At 43.1% G+C, this 17,300-nt stretch overlaps 1 long non-coding RNA gene across 2 annotated transcripts; it reads right to left on the bottom strand.

Moving 5' to 3' along the window:
• Positions 1 to 434: 434 nt before the first annotated feature.
• On the bottom strand, positions 435 to 13,582 carry LOC131918829 (uncharacterized). 2 transcript variants are annotated; one of them, XR_009381099.1, is made up of 5 exons: positions 13,453 to 13,582; positions 7,823 to 7,928; positions 7,608 to 7,733; positions 4,661 to 4,825; positions 435 to 564 (listed from the first exon to the last, which is right to left on the bottom strand). It is a non-coding gene; the product is annotated as an uncharacterized LOC131918829 (long non-coding RNA). The 2 variants fall into 2 exon arrangements; XR_009381098.1 differs by having other exon boundaries at positions 4,661 to 4,821.
• Between the last annotated feature and the right edge of the window lie 3,718 nt (positions 13,583 to 17,300).

The raw sequence follows: 17,300 nt of genomic DNA, 5'->3' as shown, positions 1-17,300 counted from the left end.
TCTCCATGACTCCAGGCAAAAGCAGGATGTCTGAGAGAAGTTTCTGTGAGGGTCCAGTATGGATGGTGTAGCAGAAGTCAGAGGCCTTGAACCAGACCAATAATTCATTACCATGAACATTGGCAAGTAAAACTGTGTGGACAAAAGGGTCTACTCCATGACACACCGCAGCTCCAAATGCCACTAAGATGAATGAAGAGGTGATGGAGAGGCGGGAAAGATGGAGGAGCGAAGTGTTTTGTTGCTTTTTGTTGTTGTTGTTGTTTGTTTGTTTAATTCATATTTTTATTTTCTTTTAGGGGCAATGCTACAAGGATGAAAGACAGATACGGAAGGACTAGGAAATGAGTGGCATAGGGGTGCATGACGTGAAATTCCAAAAAAAAAAAAAAAAAAAATTTTAAAAAAATCTTAAAAAAAAGAAGGACCAATGATTGTTAGTGAAGTATTATTTTTGTGAGCTTCTTGTAGCTTTGAAAATTTCTACAAAACGTTGTTTAGAAAATATTGGCATTTTTTCTTCTTCAGATGGTCTCACATCAGAGCAAGGTGGGTAGTTTTCATCTGGTGGAAGAGAGAGGAGAAAAGAGTTATTAAATTTCCAATTTTTTCATCCTTTCTCGGGAAAGCCTATGGAGTGTGCACTGAAACCCACTGGCTTTGGTTCAGCTCCATCATTGGATGGCTCATGCTCTCCCCACAGCTCTTGCGGGCTTTGTGCGGGCAGTTCCCATCCCACACTGACTTTGTTATATAGCGCCTACTGTACTCACCTGCACAGACTCCTTCCCACCCCCATGGTAAGGCTCTCCCTCTGATATCACCGTGACTTCACTTTTTCTTGCTCTGGGTATCTTGGTAAACATGTGACTCATCATTCTATAAGTTGATCTCACAGACACAATGTTTCACCAAAGGACTAATGAGGATAATTTTGTCTTAATAAAAAACACTGTCATATATATATATATATATAGATAGATAGATAGATAGATAGATAGATAGATAGATAGATAGATAGATAGATATAGATATAGATATAGATATAGATAGATAGATAGATAGATAGATAGATAGATAGATAGATATGCCAACATAGGGGTACATGCTTGTAATCCCAGCACTGCACAGGCTGAAGCAGGAGGATCATAAGTACTGAGTTAAAGGCAGCCTGTCACACATAGAGATATCCTGTCTCAATAAAAAAAACAGAGCTGGGTGGTGGTGGCACATTCCTTTAATCCCAGCACTCTGGAGGCAGAGCCAGGCGAGTCTTTGTGAGTTCGAGGCCAGCCTGGTCTACAGAGTGAGTTCCAGCACAGCCAACACAGAGGAACCCTGTCTTGAAAAAGCAAAACAAACAAACAAGTAAGTAAGTAAGTAAAAAACAGAGAGGAGGAGAATAGCATTATTGTGAATTATGAAGAAAAAGACTCCAGTCTATGCCTTTCTGCTTTTGTTTTTCCTGAGACAAGATCTCGTGTGTCTCAGTTAGACCTTGTACTTGTTCTGTAGCTGAAGATGAGTTTGAATTTCTATTCTGAAAATCGAACCCAGGGTTTTTAAACCCTAGACAAGCACTCTACCACCTGGACCACATCCGCAGTCTCCCAATGTATGCTTTGTTTATTCTCCCTTCTTAACAAAGATTCAAATAAAAACAAAAGCCTACACAGAAGATCTGCAGTAAATTCGTGATTGAGCTAAGCGTGGCACTACATGCCTTAGGGACGCAGAGGCAGGTGGAGCTCTGTGAGTTCCAGGCCAGCCTGGTCTACATAGTCAGTTCCAGGTCAGCCACAACTACTTAGTGACACCCTATCTAAAAGAAATATGGTTGAATACCAAATCTCTGTCTAATGCAAAGGCCTTCTAATCTTGAAAGTAAAGCTGATCCAACAATTTTCATACCCAAACCAGAAATATTTTTTAAAAATTTAAGATTTATTATTTTATGTTTGATTGTATGTATGTATGTATGTATGTATGTAGTATGTAGCTACATGTACACTCAAGTACAGGTATATATGGAGGTCAGAAGAGGGTTTTGGCTGTCCTAGAACTGGAGTTCCAGGCAGCTGTGAGTTGCACAATGTGGACACTGCAAACTGAACTCAGATCCTCTATTCAAGAGTAGTACACGCTCTTAACTTTTGAGTCATCTCTCCACCCCCAGCTCCATAATTTAAAATTTTTTAATTACATAATGTGTAATAAGTTAGAGACAAGGGTGGGGGGTGTAGGTGGACTTTTCTGTTCAGCCAGCTGCACCCTAAATAACCACCCAGAGACTTAATATTAGTTATAAATACTTGGTCAATAGCTTAGGCTTGTTTTTTGCTAGCTCTTATAACTTAAATTAACCCACTTCTATTAATCTATGTGCTGCAATGAGGCTCAATTACCTCATGTCCAAGGCTTGTTTCCTTCATGTATATATGTCCCATCCTGCTCTCTCTGCATCTCATGGTGTCTCCTCTAACTCCCCCCTTCTTCTTCCCAGCATTCTTAGTCTGATTCTCCCACCTAACCTTATCCTGCCTAGCCATCAGCCAGCCAGTTCTTTAGCAGCCAATGAGAGTAACACATACTTACAATGTACAAAGGTTGTTCCACAGCAGGGGGTCGGGGTGGGAGGCATAAGGTTAATTTTATATTTTCTTTTGAGACGGGCTGTCACGTAGCTGGGACTGGCCTCAAATGGTCTATGCCGCTGAAGCAGTGTTCAGATCATAGGCATGTGTCCCCTTACCCAGTCTATGTAGTGTTAAGGCTAAGTCCCAGGGATTTGTGCATGGTAGACAAGCACTCTATCAACTGAACTACACCTTCCACTCTAACTTCTTTACAAATCAAAGCACTCACCAGCAGAGGTGGCACATGCCTTTCATCCCAACCCTCTGGAGGCAGAGGCAGGCAGACCTCTGATTTCCAGGCCAGCCTGGTCTACAGAGTGAATTCTAGGACAGCCAGGGCTACACAAAGAAACCCTGTCCCAAAAAAAAACAGTCATATGATAACACTAGGGAATGATTTCACACGCCTTTAATCTCAGCACTCAGAGGCAGAAGGAGGAGGATCTCTGGGAGTTCAAGGACAGCCTGGTCTACAAAGTGAGACCCAGGACAGCCAGGGATATGTAGGGAGATACTGTCTCAAAAAAACAAAATATATAAAAAAAAAAAAAATGAATTAAAATAAATGGAGCTGGAGTGATGGCCCAGTGGAGAAGAGCACTGGCTTTTCTTCCAGAGGACCTAGGTTCAATTCCAAGTACCCACATGACAGCTCACAATTGTCTGGAACCCCAGTTCCAGGGGGTCTGATCCCCTCACACAGACACACATACAGGTGAAACAGCAATGCACATGAAATAAAAATAAATAAATCTGAAAAAATTAAAACACTAAGATCACAAAACAGAAAAAGTAGGGGTACAGTCATTTTAAACGAGGGAACCATCACATACAAATTTATTTCTAACCAGTATCGCTATTAATAAAAGCAGCATAAATTACAACAAATTAGAATTTTACATGTCAAAATATCAACTAAAAATAGATCGAATTTCGTTCTTGCTAAACTCAGTCTTTAAAACGTTCAAAGCTGGGCATCATGGCTCACACCTGTAAATTCCAGCACTCAAGAAGCCGAGGCAGGATGATTGACATGAGGTTGAGGCCAGCTTTGGATCGGTAGTACATCCCAGGCTAGTCTAGGCTATAGTATGAAATCCACGTTCAAAACTCTGACACTAATTCTTAATGTATGCTTAAAATTTCTTAGTTTTTCAGAAATGGAGCAACGTTGCTTTATGTTACATCCATAAATTGTGGAGTATTAAATGCGCCCCCTGTGAAGGAGTCCTCGCATAAATAACGGCAGCAGTGCTTGACGAGGTCTGTTATGGCAAACATGGTTATGTCCACACAGGTGGAGAGTGTGCATAGTGTGTCTTCAGCCATGGGTTCAATAGCCAGCGCCACCCTACCAATCTAACCAAGAAAAACTCCAAGATCAACTATAACCAAAAGCTGAAGAGGGTAGATTTACGTATAGCAAATGTATGGGCTCGGGAGGTAGCCCAGTAGGTAGAGCGCTTGTTTAGCATGTGAAAAATCCTGAGCCTAATTCCCAGCAGTACACAGACTAGTCACGGTGGTGTGAGTCTGTAATCCCGGGACTCCGGAAGTAAAGACGGAGATGGTTACAAATTTCAGGCCAGCTTGATCTACATAGCCAGTTCTTGGCCAGTCAAGGATATACAGTGTAGCCCTGTCCCAAAAAACTGGAGGGGACGGAGGGGAGAAAACTCTGTATCTCCCCACTCTCACCTACTTTTTTTTTTCTCTTGGCAACGCTGTCTCAGCCAGGGGGTGGTAGAATTATAGGCATGTGCCACCATGACCACCTTCCACTGTAATTTCTCTTTGTTTGGTTGGTTGGTTTGGTTTTTGGTTTTGATGTTGGATTAAGGGTTTTTCTTTTTGTTCCATTTTTAGGATTCTTTAAAATTTTCTGTGATAAGTTTTCATTTTTCTTATAGTTTTGGAAACTATTATTTAAGCCAAGAGGTGTAGCTTACTGGTAGAGCCCTTGCCTAGCATGCCGAGATTCAATCCCCAGAAGGGCAAAAATATAAATAAACAAATAGGCAGACCTTCAGCAGGGGCATAGGCTCCATTATGAGGACTCTTTGTGCTTGTTAGAAGAAGTAACTCAGGCGCTGGGAAATCTGGACCACGTCTTGATCTTCGCCCTGATAGTTTGTCCTGTTGAAATCTGTCTTGTCCTTTAATTACAGCTCTCTGTGTGAAGCAGCTAGCTAGGCAGAAAGTGAAAAAGAATTGCTGAGTGAAGGTGAATTAGATAGCTCTGAAACATTCTCAGTCTTCCCACAGAAAAATCTCGGGATACTATGAAAGATAAGACGTCATAGCCTTTTGAATCTATCACTGCCGTTATAATGGAGGCTTCTTCCTATCTTGAGGCAAAGCGAAGGCCAGTCACAGACATGCCCTCGTGATGACTGCGAAGCCTGTAAGTGGCCCATTTGACCTAGGTCCTAGGACATTCGACTAGCTACAATTCCTTCCTTTAATTTTACACACATTGCCAGGATAATGCACAGACTCTGCACTATTACTTATAATAAAGGCAAGTTTGGGAAAGACAGTGTCACACAATGAAAGAATAATATTTCTCAGTATGGCCGGGCGGTGGTAGCGCACACCTTTAATCCCAGCACTCGGGAGGCAGAGGCAGGCGGATCTCTGTGAGTTCGAGGCCAGCCTGGGCTACCAAGTGAGTCCCAGGAAAGGCGCAAAGCTACACAGAGAAAACTTGTCTCGAAAAACCAAAATATATATATATATTTCTCAGTATGAAATAGTCACTGTATGAAATGATGAAATGTTATGAGATAAATTTGCCGGGCATGATGGCTCATTCCTGTAATTCCAGCACTTGGGAAGTAGAGGCAGAAGGACTGTGGGTTCTGGTCCTGGTCCAGCCTGGGCTGCATAATGAGACCTTGTCTCCAAAAGAAAGCAAAAGTAGCTGGAATGGAGCTTGGTGAATACAATGCTTGCCTAGCATGCAGGATTGTGCCCTTCCTGTAACCCCAGCTCTATAAGGGGGTGAAAACCAAAGGCTCACCAGGGCTGGGCTGGGGACAGATGAGGTTCAGCTAGACCCTGCCTCGAAGGGATAAGGTAAAGAGTTACGGAGCAGGACATCCACATCTTCCTCAAGCCACTGAGCTCACAAAGGAGTGCACAAATAGGACATTGAGAAAGAAGAAAGGAAGGAGGAAAGAATGAAAAGCCAGGAGGGCGGGGAGGAATGGAGAAAGAGGAGCGGAGGAGGGGGAAAGGAAGGTGGAGAGTGAAAGAGAGAGAAAAGAGGTGGAAAGAAAGTAGACTCGGGGGCTGGAGAGATGGCTCAACAGTCAAGAGCACTGACTGCTCTTCCAGAGGACACGGGTTCAATTCCCAGCACCCACACGGCAGCTGACAACTGTCTGTAACTCCAAGATCTGACACCTTCACATAGACAATACGTGCAGGCAAAAGCACCAACGCAAATAAAATAAAAATAAATTAAAAAAAAAAAAAAGTAGACTTTGCAGCGGCTGCCACCACATACGTATTTCGGGGCTGTTCCCCAGAGCTGCCCTGCCTGTCCAGAGAGGGTGTCACCGCACTGGACTACACTTGTTAATCGCTGCAGTGCACGGTGTCTTCTAACGCTTGAGACAGTTCAGTGAGTAAAGGCACTTGCCTCTCAAAGCCTCAGCACCCTGAACTGGAACCCACAGGGCAGAAGGAAAGAACCAACGCCCGTATGTTGTCCTCTTGCCTGCACAAATTCTGTCCACACACACAGCGCTGCAGGGGTTTTGTTTTAATTTGTAATAAAATTGCATATGCTGAATATTTACAGGTCAAATGCCAATTTACTAAGAAAGACCCATTTCTGGAAAGCAGACTGTTATCTCCAAGTATAAGACAAATACACAGAAATTAAGAAAACCACTGTACACCCAGGATCTCAGCACACGGGAATGGCTAAGGAAGGAGGATGGTAAGCTCAAGCCACTTTTGGCTACACAGTGGAGGTGGGAGAGCAAGAGAAAAGAAGCCACCATCTATACTTTGAAGTAGCCAGAGAAGAGCCTCATTTTTTGTCTTCTCCGTGGCTCTGCTTCAAGACCGAACGCTCCTGAATGGAGAGTCGCTTGTTAGTGACCTGCTTAATGGACAGTCAGTTGCTTGTTCGTGAATTATTATTATTATTATTATTATTACTGACTTTTTGCCCTTTTGAAATAGGCTTGCATGTGAAACACAGGCTGGCCTGGAACGTGTTGTATAGTCTAAGCTAGCCTTGAACTCATGACCCTCCTGCCCCTGCTCCCCAAGTTCTGTGACCACAGGCATGAGCCATCTCATCCCCCATAAATTTTGCTTTTCTGACAGTGGAGGGCTTCATAACTACAGCTTTGATCCAAACTGTTTTGTCTGTCTGTTTTGCTGGCTTGTTTATTTTAGAGTTTGGGTCTCACGATGTTGACCAGGCTGGCCTTGAACTCCTGGGTTCCCTTGTCATAGACATCTCCGTCTCCCATGCTACCATGCTCAACCGGATGCTTCTTCTTCGTTGTTTTGTCATTTGTTTCGAGACAGGGTTTCTCCGTATAATCCTGGCTGTCCTGGAACTCACTCTGTAGACTAGGCTCACACTCACAGAGAGCCACCTGCCTCTGCCTCCTGAGGGCTGGGATTACAGGTGTGGACTACCACCACCCATTTTCACCTCCCCCCTCCCCCCCCCACCATGTAAAAGCAAAGAGCCTTTATTTCAAGCTCAGGAGCTTGGTCCCTCTGTCCAACACAGCAGTGAGAGCAGAGCCCTGAGCTCAGGTGGGGCAGAGTTTTTATCATAGCAGAGGTTGGGGTGAAGGGATTTCCAGGGTCCAGGACCCTGATTGGCTGGCTGACAATTGTCTAGGGGTATCTGTAAAACAAAAATAGGTGTGTGCTAGACTCCAGGGCATCTGGCCATCTTATCTAGTGGTTAGAATGTTTGGGATATCAGGTACTTACCCATCCCTGGGTGGACCCTTCTTCTTATACGGTATCTTTTTTTTCACTTAATTCTCAGAGTTCTGAGAGTAACACTGTATATGCTTCTTCACTAGAGGAGCTGAATGCATTTAAAATATTCCTTACCTGGTGGAGAGTAAGACATAGGGATTTGTTTCCCATGGCCTTGTGATTAAAAAAAAGAAGAAGAAGAAACATATCTATGTTCTCCTTACCAAAACTTTCATGAAAGTAGACAACACAGAGGTGATGTGTTGACATTCAGAACTGACTGTTTCCTGGATTTTTCTCCTGGAAGCGGATGGTCTCTTTGTTCTTTTCCTTTAGAAGAAATTGTAAGCATTACTTAAGGCCTCCCATTTATCAAGGACTTACTACAAGAATGCTCTTTTATTGGTGTGTGTGTGTGTGTGTGTGTGTAGATCAGAGGATAACTTTGTGGAGTCAGAGGTCAACTAAGGTCATCAGCCTGGCCTGACAAGTGCTTTTACCCATGAGTCATCTCTCTACCTTTCCTCACTTTACCTGACTTTTTTTTTTGAGACAGAGCTTATGTTTTGTTTATAGGTCAGGAATGAGACTCAAGCTCACAATGTGATTCAACAGCAAACACTAGGTTGTCAGTTTGAGGGAATCCCACATCTCCCAGTTTCCAAGATGCCTAGGTCCAGACATTAAAAAGAAAGATTCCTAGAGAGACTTTGAACAAATTTGTGTTTGACATTATGGGCACTGAAAATCGTGAGCGGAAAGGTGTTCTGTCTGGTTCCAAAACAACGTAAACCCCAGTCAGTGATGAGAAGTACATGTTCTGAGCTATCCATAAGAGCAAATGTGGAAAATAACATCTAAATGATCAGACAGCTTTTCCCTGACATCGCCTATGCTTATGGTGTTTTCGGGGTTAGGAAGGACATGCTAAAAATAACAAGAGTGGACAAGTCTTGTTTAAAGCCTACCTTTTAGATGAACACATGACTAAGTCTTCCTGAACGAGGCAACAATTTCTTCAGACATCCTTTTCTTGCACAGGCCCCTTGAGTCCACTTACTTCATTTTTTCTTGGAATACCACTTCACCATAGCATTGAGTGCCTGGCTCTTACGAACACTTCTCAAGAAGCGACGAATTTATGGCATGCACATGTTGGAAATCCCCCAGAAGCCCTGGGATTTTTGGAAACTCTGAAGATGTGCATGCTTCTAACTCTTGCTAAAACACCCAGCCTTATGGTAATGCTGCCTTTAACACAGCTGCCTCATAAAGGTCACAGGGCATCAAGTCACATAGTTGTTCAAAAATATTTAAACGAAAAATGAGATGCCCATGGCATGCTGGGACTGATCACTAGGTTACCTTTGCCGCCACTAACTGTAAGTTTAGTACTGGTATCAGACTGATTGAAAATGACAGAAAAAGCCGGGCGGTGGTGGCGCACGCCTTTAATCCCAGCACTCGGGAGGCAGAGACAGGTGGATCTCTGTGAGTTCGAGGCTAGCCTGGTCTACAGAGCAAGTTCCAGGAAAGGTGCAAAGCTACACAGAGAAACCCTGTCTCGGAAAAAAAAAAAAAAAAAGAAAAAAGAAAAAAGAAAATGACAGAAAGTTGATTTTCTCCCCAGTGTTAGAGTCAGGACTGGAGCATCCTACAAGGCAGCTACTTTGCCACTGAGCCAACCTGGCCCAGCACTTTGCCCTTTATGGCTTTACTTCCCAAACAGACATACTGCTGGCAAATGACCAAAAAGTCTACAGATGCCGCTGATTCCACAGCTGCTCAACTATCTTTTCTCCCTTTCTATCAGAATGTCAATTTTATGTTTCTTTCTTCCTTCCTTTCTTTTCTTCCTTCCTTCCTTCCTTCCTTCCTTTCTCTTCTCTTCTCTTCTCTTCTCTTCTCTTCTCTTCTCTTCTCTTCTCTTCTCTTCTCTGTCTCTCTGTCTCTCTCTCTCTGTCTGTCTCTCTCTCTCCCCTCCCTCTCCCTCTCCTTCTCCCTCTCTCTCTCTTTCTCCCTCTCTCTTTTTCTTTCTTTTCTAAAGAGGTTTTATTTTGTTTTGGTTTTTGAGATAGAGTCTCTCTATGTAGCTCTGGCTGTCTTGGAACTTTGTATATGCTTTGTAGGGCAGGCTAGGCTCAAATTCACAGAGATTCACCTGCCTCTGTCTCCTGAGTGGTGAGATTAAAGGCACTTTCCACTACATCCAGCAGCTAATTCTTTCAACTTTAATGTGCTTTCATGTGAACAGATTCCTACTCTGAAAATCTCCTCTAATGCAGTTACTTGTATTTTATTTTGTTTATCACACCTTTAAGAGTGTTCCATATGCTGGGTGGTGGTGGCGCATGCCTTTAATCCCAGCACTTGGGAGGGAGAGGCAAGTGGATCTCTATGAGTTCGAGGTCAGCCTGGTCTACATAGTGAGTTCCAGGACAGGCTCCAAAGCTACACAGAGAAACCTTGTCTTGAAAAAAACAAAAAAACAAAACAGAGTGTTCCACATAACCCAGGCTGATCTTGAACTCCTGATCCTCCTGCCTACAGCTCCCAAGTTGGGAGTTAAGGTGTATGCCACCAAATCCAGTTTATATTACAGCTTCCTTAGCTCTTCTCACCCATAACAGCTTATTATCAGGGAGAATCATCAGTTTAGAGTTGGAGCTTGCGCTAACGCTGACTGAAATCACTGGTCTCCTGCCAGGCAGTACCCTCGTTCCCACATTTGCTATGTTTGGAGTTTTAGATAATGATCACCTGCATTCCTCATCCTCTTTAATTATGAAATACTTCAGGTCTTCCAGACAAGTGAGAACCCGAGCAAAGATAAAAATTCAGCGTGCTTCTGATGGATCCCCACAGCATGCTTTAATTACAAAGGTTAAACATCTGCAGCTTCCCCAGGGCTACCTTGGAGATCTATCACTTGGTACTTGTTTTGCTAAGGTAAATACGTGTGGGGGTGGGATGTGGGGTGTCAAGGTATTTGAAGGATGTTTGGCTCCACAGATGAACCAGAAGAATCTAATCAAAAATGGTTCTAAATCATGATCAAGAAAAAGAAAGGAAGGAATTTGATAAAAACGAATCTTTCTCTTTAACCTATTTTAACTTCAGTTGTAGATTCAAGGTCAGAAACCAGTTATAGAGCTCTAACTCCAGGATGTCAGGCATGGAGGTGCACATCTGTGTCTGTAATTCCTAAAGGAAAGGCCTGAGACGCGAAGACAGGGAGCTGAAGGCCAGCCTGAGCTACATGGTCAAAGTCTGTCTCAGAACAACACACACACACACACACACACACACACACACACACACACACACACACACAGAATCTTTAACACCAAAATCTGTGCTGAAATTACATATGTATTTCTACACTGTCAGGAGCTAGTAAAGCTTCAAGTAGTTAGATGAAAGTAGAACAGTAAATAATAGAAGATGGAGAGCTTTTAATTCAAAGAGATGAGAACCGCAGTCGTGTTCCCCCTTACCATATCTGCTGTTTTTATTTTAAATTGTAAAGCAAACATTATAAATTATGAGTTCTACAGACTATATCAGGTGCATCTTGATTATCAGGTTTTGGTTTTTGTTGTTGTTGTTGTTGTTTTGGTTTGGTCGGCCTAGACCTTCTGGTCCTCCAGCCTCTACCTACAGAATCCTGAAATTACAGGCATGCATGCATCCTTCTGAATCCTGAAATTACAGCCATGCATGCATAGCTTCTGTTAGAGTGTTAACATACTACATTATATATGTTAGGGTGCTGGGTGTAGTTACACTTAAATTAAAAATATGTTATTTTTTTAAGATAAGATTTTTTTTTTTTTTAAATGTATTTCTGGACCAGGCTGGCCTTGAACTCACAGCTATCCCATTTGCCTTTGCCTTCCAGGTTCTGGGATTAAAGATGTGTGCTACCATTCCTGGCCTCACTAAAATATGAAACTCATGGATGTAGGGTGGTTCTCCAAGATATATTTATTCTATTTATTTACTTTGTTTTTGGAGAGAGGCCTTCATATAGCCGGAGCTGTTCTTGAAATCAATGTACGGACGAGGATGATCTTGAACTCCTGATTCTCCTGCCTCCAGCTCATCCTGGGATTACAAGCATATTCCACCATGCTTCCTTTTTTGTTTGGTTTTTGAGATAGGGTCCTGTTCCGTAGCCCCAGCTGGGTTGGAACTCACTATGTGACCCAGGCTGGCCTTGGAGTTCGCCGGTGTCATCTGTCTCTGCCTCCCAAGTGCTGTGGCCACAGTCTTGTCACAACACGAGGACATAAAAAACACTGCCTCTAGCTCTCCTGACAGTGTCTCTCACATTCTTACTGACACACGGTGAGTAGCTCTGTTGAGTTTAGGTCGGTATGCTAGAGAACTACTCCAGTCAGCCGCATGCTAGTTGCTCTGAGTTAGGAAAAACTTGAACTTGAGCCACAGCTGTGTCGGGAACATCTGTCTTCCAAAGCCCTGGCCATTCAGACTCTGGCATTCTGGCTAGAGGTGAGGGTCCCAGTTCTGTCTAACGAATCTTGATAGTTTACTCCTGCTTTCTAAAGGGTTGCAGGTTAAACCCAGAGTCGTTTTCTTAGTTTGTGCCTAAAGACGGTATAAATTTACTTGTTTATATTTATTTATGTATTTGTGTGTATGTGTGTGAGAATTCCTGCCACTGCACTTTTATAGAGGGCAAAAAATAACTTGGGGGGGGGGGGGTTAGTACCCTCCTTCTACCAGGTGAGTCCTGGGGAATGACTGATAGGTTGGTAGGCTTGGCAACTGGCACCTTTACCTGCCAAACCATCTCATCAAGCTAGGATAAATTTATGTGTGTGTGTGTGTGTGAGTGTGTGTGTGTGTATGTATTTATGTTTATGGTATACATGCATGTGTGAATGTGTATTGGACCACATGTGTACAAATATGCAGCATGTGAGTATATGTATGCCCTTGTGTGCATGAGTGTGTCAATGCATGTGTGTGTGCGCACACATACACATGCATGCATACACTCAAGGTTGATGTTTACGATCTTCAATAGTTCTTTGTTTTGTTTTATTTTTTTGAGATGGGGGTCTCCCTGTATCCATGGCCGGCCTGGAACTCACAGAAATCTGCCTTTACCTCCCTCTGCCTTTGTCCACTGAGTGCTGGAATTAAAGGCACACACCATCATACTCATCTAGAATTCTCTATGTAGCCCAACCTAGGCCCACATTTCCCATCTGAGATTATGCGTGTGTCCTCATAGTCTGGCTTCAGTGTTTACTCTTCTCCTCCTTGTTCTTCTTGAGACAGGGTTTCACTATACAAACCAGGCTATCCTTGAATTCACTAAGATCCACGTGCTTCTGTCTCCCTGACGCTGGGATTAGAGACATGCATGCATGGCTTTATTTACTAATAAAACAAAATAATGCTATTGGCCTCTGCTACCATAGCAATGAAAACCTCTCTTATACTGTCTTTACTAAGTCTGGTGTGATCAGCATGGTTAAAAAGTAACTGCCAGACAAGGGTGTAGCAGAAACTCCCCAAAAGGTTCCATCGTGCACCCCACTGCATGGGGGCAGGTGGCTCGGTGCACTAAATGTCTGGGGCAGAGGGTTTGCCTTGTTAGGGGTGTGTGTGTGTGTGTGTGTGTGTGTGTGTGTGTGTGTTGGGTGTGGGGCAGGGGAATGGGGGTGCCTCCCAGGACTGTTTATATTCAACAAGAAAGTGTGTGGGCACTGACATTTCTCTGCACATCAGAACTCAAGTAAGCATTTGGTCATTTCCCAGAAACATCTGGAGATCGCGGAAAGAAAACAAAAACCAAACAACGAAAAAAAAAAAAAAAAACCTTAAAATTCACCGTTTTTGAAGACTTTCGAATGAACGATCTTTTCCACAGGCTACCCGGCTTTTCTTGCCTTTTCCGCCGTGTTCGGCGCTGTTCGTTCCGGGTCTCCCCTTGAGTTCTGGAGGTTGCCAGCTGCCAACTTTACACATCAGGAGCTCAGTTATATTTGCCTCAACTAAGAAAAGGGAAAAACAGAAGTGAGGAGCCAATAAAGCCTATAAACATGTTCCTACCGTTGGTGCACTGCCGTTTATGGAGAAAACTCACTTTTAAGATTTTAATAAGCTCTCCAACTTCACTATTATTATTATTTTTTCTCCCTCCAAGCACAAAGCTCAGCTGTTTTGGCACGTTGGAAACTGAAGTCTGGAATTTTTAGGAGAGGTAACGTGTGGGTAGGGACCTAGTACCCTGGGCAGGTGAAGAAGTTGAACAATTTTCCTAAAATACGATAAAGGGACAGCCTTTGGCCTGGAAACTTAGCCCAAACCTCTAGAGACTAAGGTGAAAATTCACTGAACAAAACAAGGGAGCTGGACTGGACTTTCCCAGTGTCTAAAGATAGGAGACACTTCCATGGCCTTTTAAAAATGGTGTAAAGGGGGGTGGGGAGATTGCTCAGCATTTAGCAGTTGTGGTGTTTTGTTTGTTTGTTTAAATTTTATTTTATTTTTATGATAAGGTTGCTCTGTGCAGTCCTGGCTGTCCTGGAACTAGCTCTGTAGACCAGATTGGCCTCATACTTAGAGATCTGCTTGCCTAAGGCATAGGCCGCCGCCGCCGCCGCCGCCGCCGCCGCCACCACCACTACCACCACCACCACCACCACCACCACCACCACTACCGCCCAGCTTGTTTGCATTTAACAGCTCTTATGATTCTTGCAGAGAACCTGGGTTCTGTTTCCAGCACCCGCCATCCGTGGACTCACTGCCTGTTCTGATGCCCTCTAGTTTCCGTGGGCACTTGTATATACATGTGGTACCCATAAACTCACACAGCCTCACACACATGCACATAAATAAAACTAATAAATCTTTAAATACAAAATAAAATTTGTGTGTGGTGATGGAGATTGAACCCCGTAGCCTTGTGAATATAGGTAGGGGCTTGTCCATTGTGTTACATCACTCTACCCTAGAGTTACATCTTAGCTAAATTATCCCAGTCAGCTTCTGATGGCATCTCCCTGCCTCTACCTCTTGAGTAGTTAGGGTTACAGGCCTATAGCACTAGCCTAGTTATGTTTTTGAATCCTGAATTTAAATGACAGCAATAGATTGTCAATTGTTTAAAAAACAAAACAAAACAAAAACCTTAGGGAGGGCCTGGTGAGATGGCTCAGCTGTTAAGAACACTGACTGCTCTTCCAGAAGACCTAGGTTCAGTTCCCAGCACCCACATGGCAGCTCACAACTGTCTATAACTACAGTTCCAGGTAATCTGACACCTTCATACAGATATACATGCAAGCAAAACATCAAAGCATATAAAATAAGAATAAATAAATCATTAAAAAATGTATTTTAAAAAAACTTGGAGAATTTTTCTGGATGTGGTGGCACAAGCCTTTAAGGCAGGACTAGGAATTCAACCAAAAATTCATTGTTATCATTTCCATATTAATTTATACTGGAAAAATGAACGGAACATAAATGTTCCCAGTTTCTGGAAGGATTCATTTTGTATGCTTCTGGGGACAGGAACTAAATCACTCAACCATTCGCTGCTACTTAACTAAACACCTGAGAGGTGGTTGGTATGTGTGTAGAAGTTTCTTCTGCAAATCAGGATTTCTCTGATGTCCACTGAGGAGCGTGAAGAGATGACAGTAAGTTTGACCCTGTTTCATGTACTTCTGCATGTTCAAATTCTGCATACATAATGTAAGGGTTGTTTTCTTGGGCTGGAAATGCAACTGAGAGTTTTTATTTTGAGGGGACTCAGTCTGCAGTCAGGATGGACTGGGGCTCAGTCTGCAGTCAGGATGGACTGGGGCTCAGTTTGCAGCTAAAGCCTCGAAGCAATGAGTGAAATGTTTACATTGGATCACCTGACTTTTTTTTTTTCCATTTTAGGTTTTCTTCTGAAAATAGGGTCTCATATTAGTATACCCCAAGCTACCTTCAATCTTATGTGGCTGGGAATGCCTTTAAACTATTATATTTTTAAAACTAGTTTGTAGTACATTGGGTACCATTATGATTTTTTTTTTTTTTTTTTTTTTTTTTTTTTTTTTTTTTTTTTTTTGGTTTTTAGAGACAGGGTTTCTCTGTGTAGCTTTGGAGCCTTTCCTGGAACTCACTCTGTAGCCCAGGCTGGCCTCAAACTCACAGAGATCCACCTGGCTCTGCCTCCCGAGTGCTGGGATTAAAGGCGTGCACCACCACTGCCTGGCCCATTATGATATTTTAAAGTGTTTTTAAAGTGTTTTTATGACCCCTCTCCCCAACCCCCTGAAACCTAGGCAAACACTCCACAACAGAGCTTCTCAACTTTCCTGATGTTGTGACCCTTTAATGAATTCCCTCATGCTGTGGTGACCCTCAACCATGAAATTATTTATTTTTTTACTTTTCTGAGACAGGGTTTCTCCGTGTAGTTTTGATGTCTATCCTGGAACTCACTCTGTAGCCCAGGGTGGCCTCAAACTCACAGAGATCCGCCTGGCTCTGCCTCCCGAGTGCTGGGATTAAAGGTGTGTGCCACAGCCGCCTGATGACATTATTTTTGCTGCTAGCTTCATAACTGCAATTTTGCCACTGAGTGGTGCCTTGGTTCATATGCCCATCAGAAATCTATTTCCCAATGGTTGTGACCCAGAGGTTGAGGGCCTCTGCTCTGCAGTTAAATCTCCATCCGTACATGACAACTACAGAAGTCAATCTCATCCTTACTGCAGACTCTTAGGATCAAACTGAGGCTGTGAAGCTTACTCAGCAACCACCTTGACCTGGGTGAGCCATCTTGCCAGCCCTGCCTCAGCCTTCTGACTGAGGAGACTACAAAAGTGTGGCTGAGTACATAAACACATACTCTTAACTTTTTACGCCCAAGTGAGGCTTGATTTGGGGGCCATACTCCTGCTTCAGACTTCCATGTATTTGAGATCACTATACTCAGTCAGCTACCAGTCTTTATATTGCATTTTATGGCTGAAACATCAACTAACCAGAATCACCTTCCCTTTGTAGGGTTCATTCTTGGCATTTCTAGGTCTGGGTTTTGGTCTAGATAGTCCTCTCAAAAGCTGTAACCACTAGGCTAGGCCTGTAGTCCCACACATCTAGGAAGCTGTGGCGAAGAGACCGCAGAGGCTTGCAGTGTGTGGGGCCCAGTGGGGAATGGAATTGTATCCCAAATTGAATATTTATAGACTTTTTATCTTCTCAGGTAAAATATCACCCCAAAGTTCCAAAGTCAATGATGATGCACAGAATATAGCTTATGATCGTCCTATTTTTTTTAAAAAATGCCATCTCTCTAGTTCTGAATATTGTTCTTAAATATTCTTAAAAGTATGGACCTTAAGGCTGGAGGGATGGCTCAGTGGTTAGCTGTTCTTCACAGAGTTGGGTTTGATTCCCAGCACCCACATGTCACATGTCAACTCACAACTATCTGGAGCTCAAGTTCCAGAGGATCTGACACCTTCTGTCCACTGCAAGCAACCAGGCACACATATGGAACACAGACATACAGGCAAGCAAAATATTAAAATCCACTTAAAAAAAAAAAATCATGAGTTTTATTAGTCCAAGACGTGATAGTCATTAGACCTATTTTTGATAATCTTTAATCAATGCAGTAAGTTGTTTTTTTTTTTAAATCATACAAGACATCCAGGC

The sequence above is a fragment of the Peromyscus eremicus genome, chromosome 8b, assembly GCF_949786415.1.
Source record: "Peromyscus eremicus chromosome 8b, PerEre_H2_v1, whole genome shotgun sequence".
NCBI classification, from domain to species: Eukaryota; Metazoa; Chordata; class Mammalia; order Rodentia; family Cricetidae; genus Peromyscus; species Peromyscus eremicus.
The sequence above is the reverse complement of the archived record's forward strand: the minus strand, read 5'-3'. Positions and strand labels throughout refer to the sequence as shown.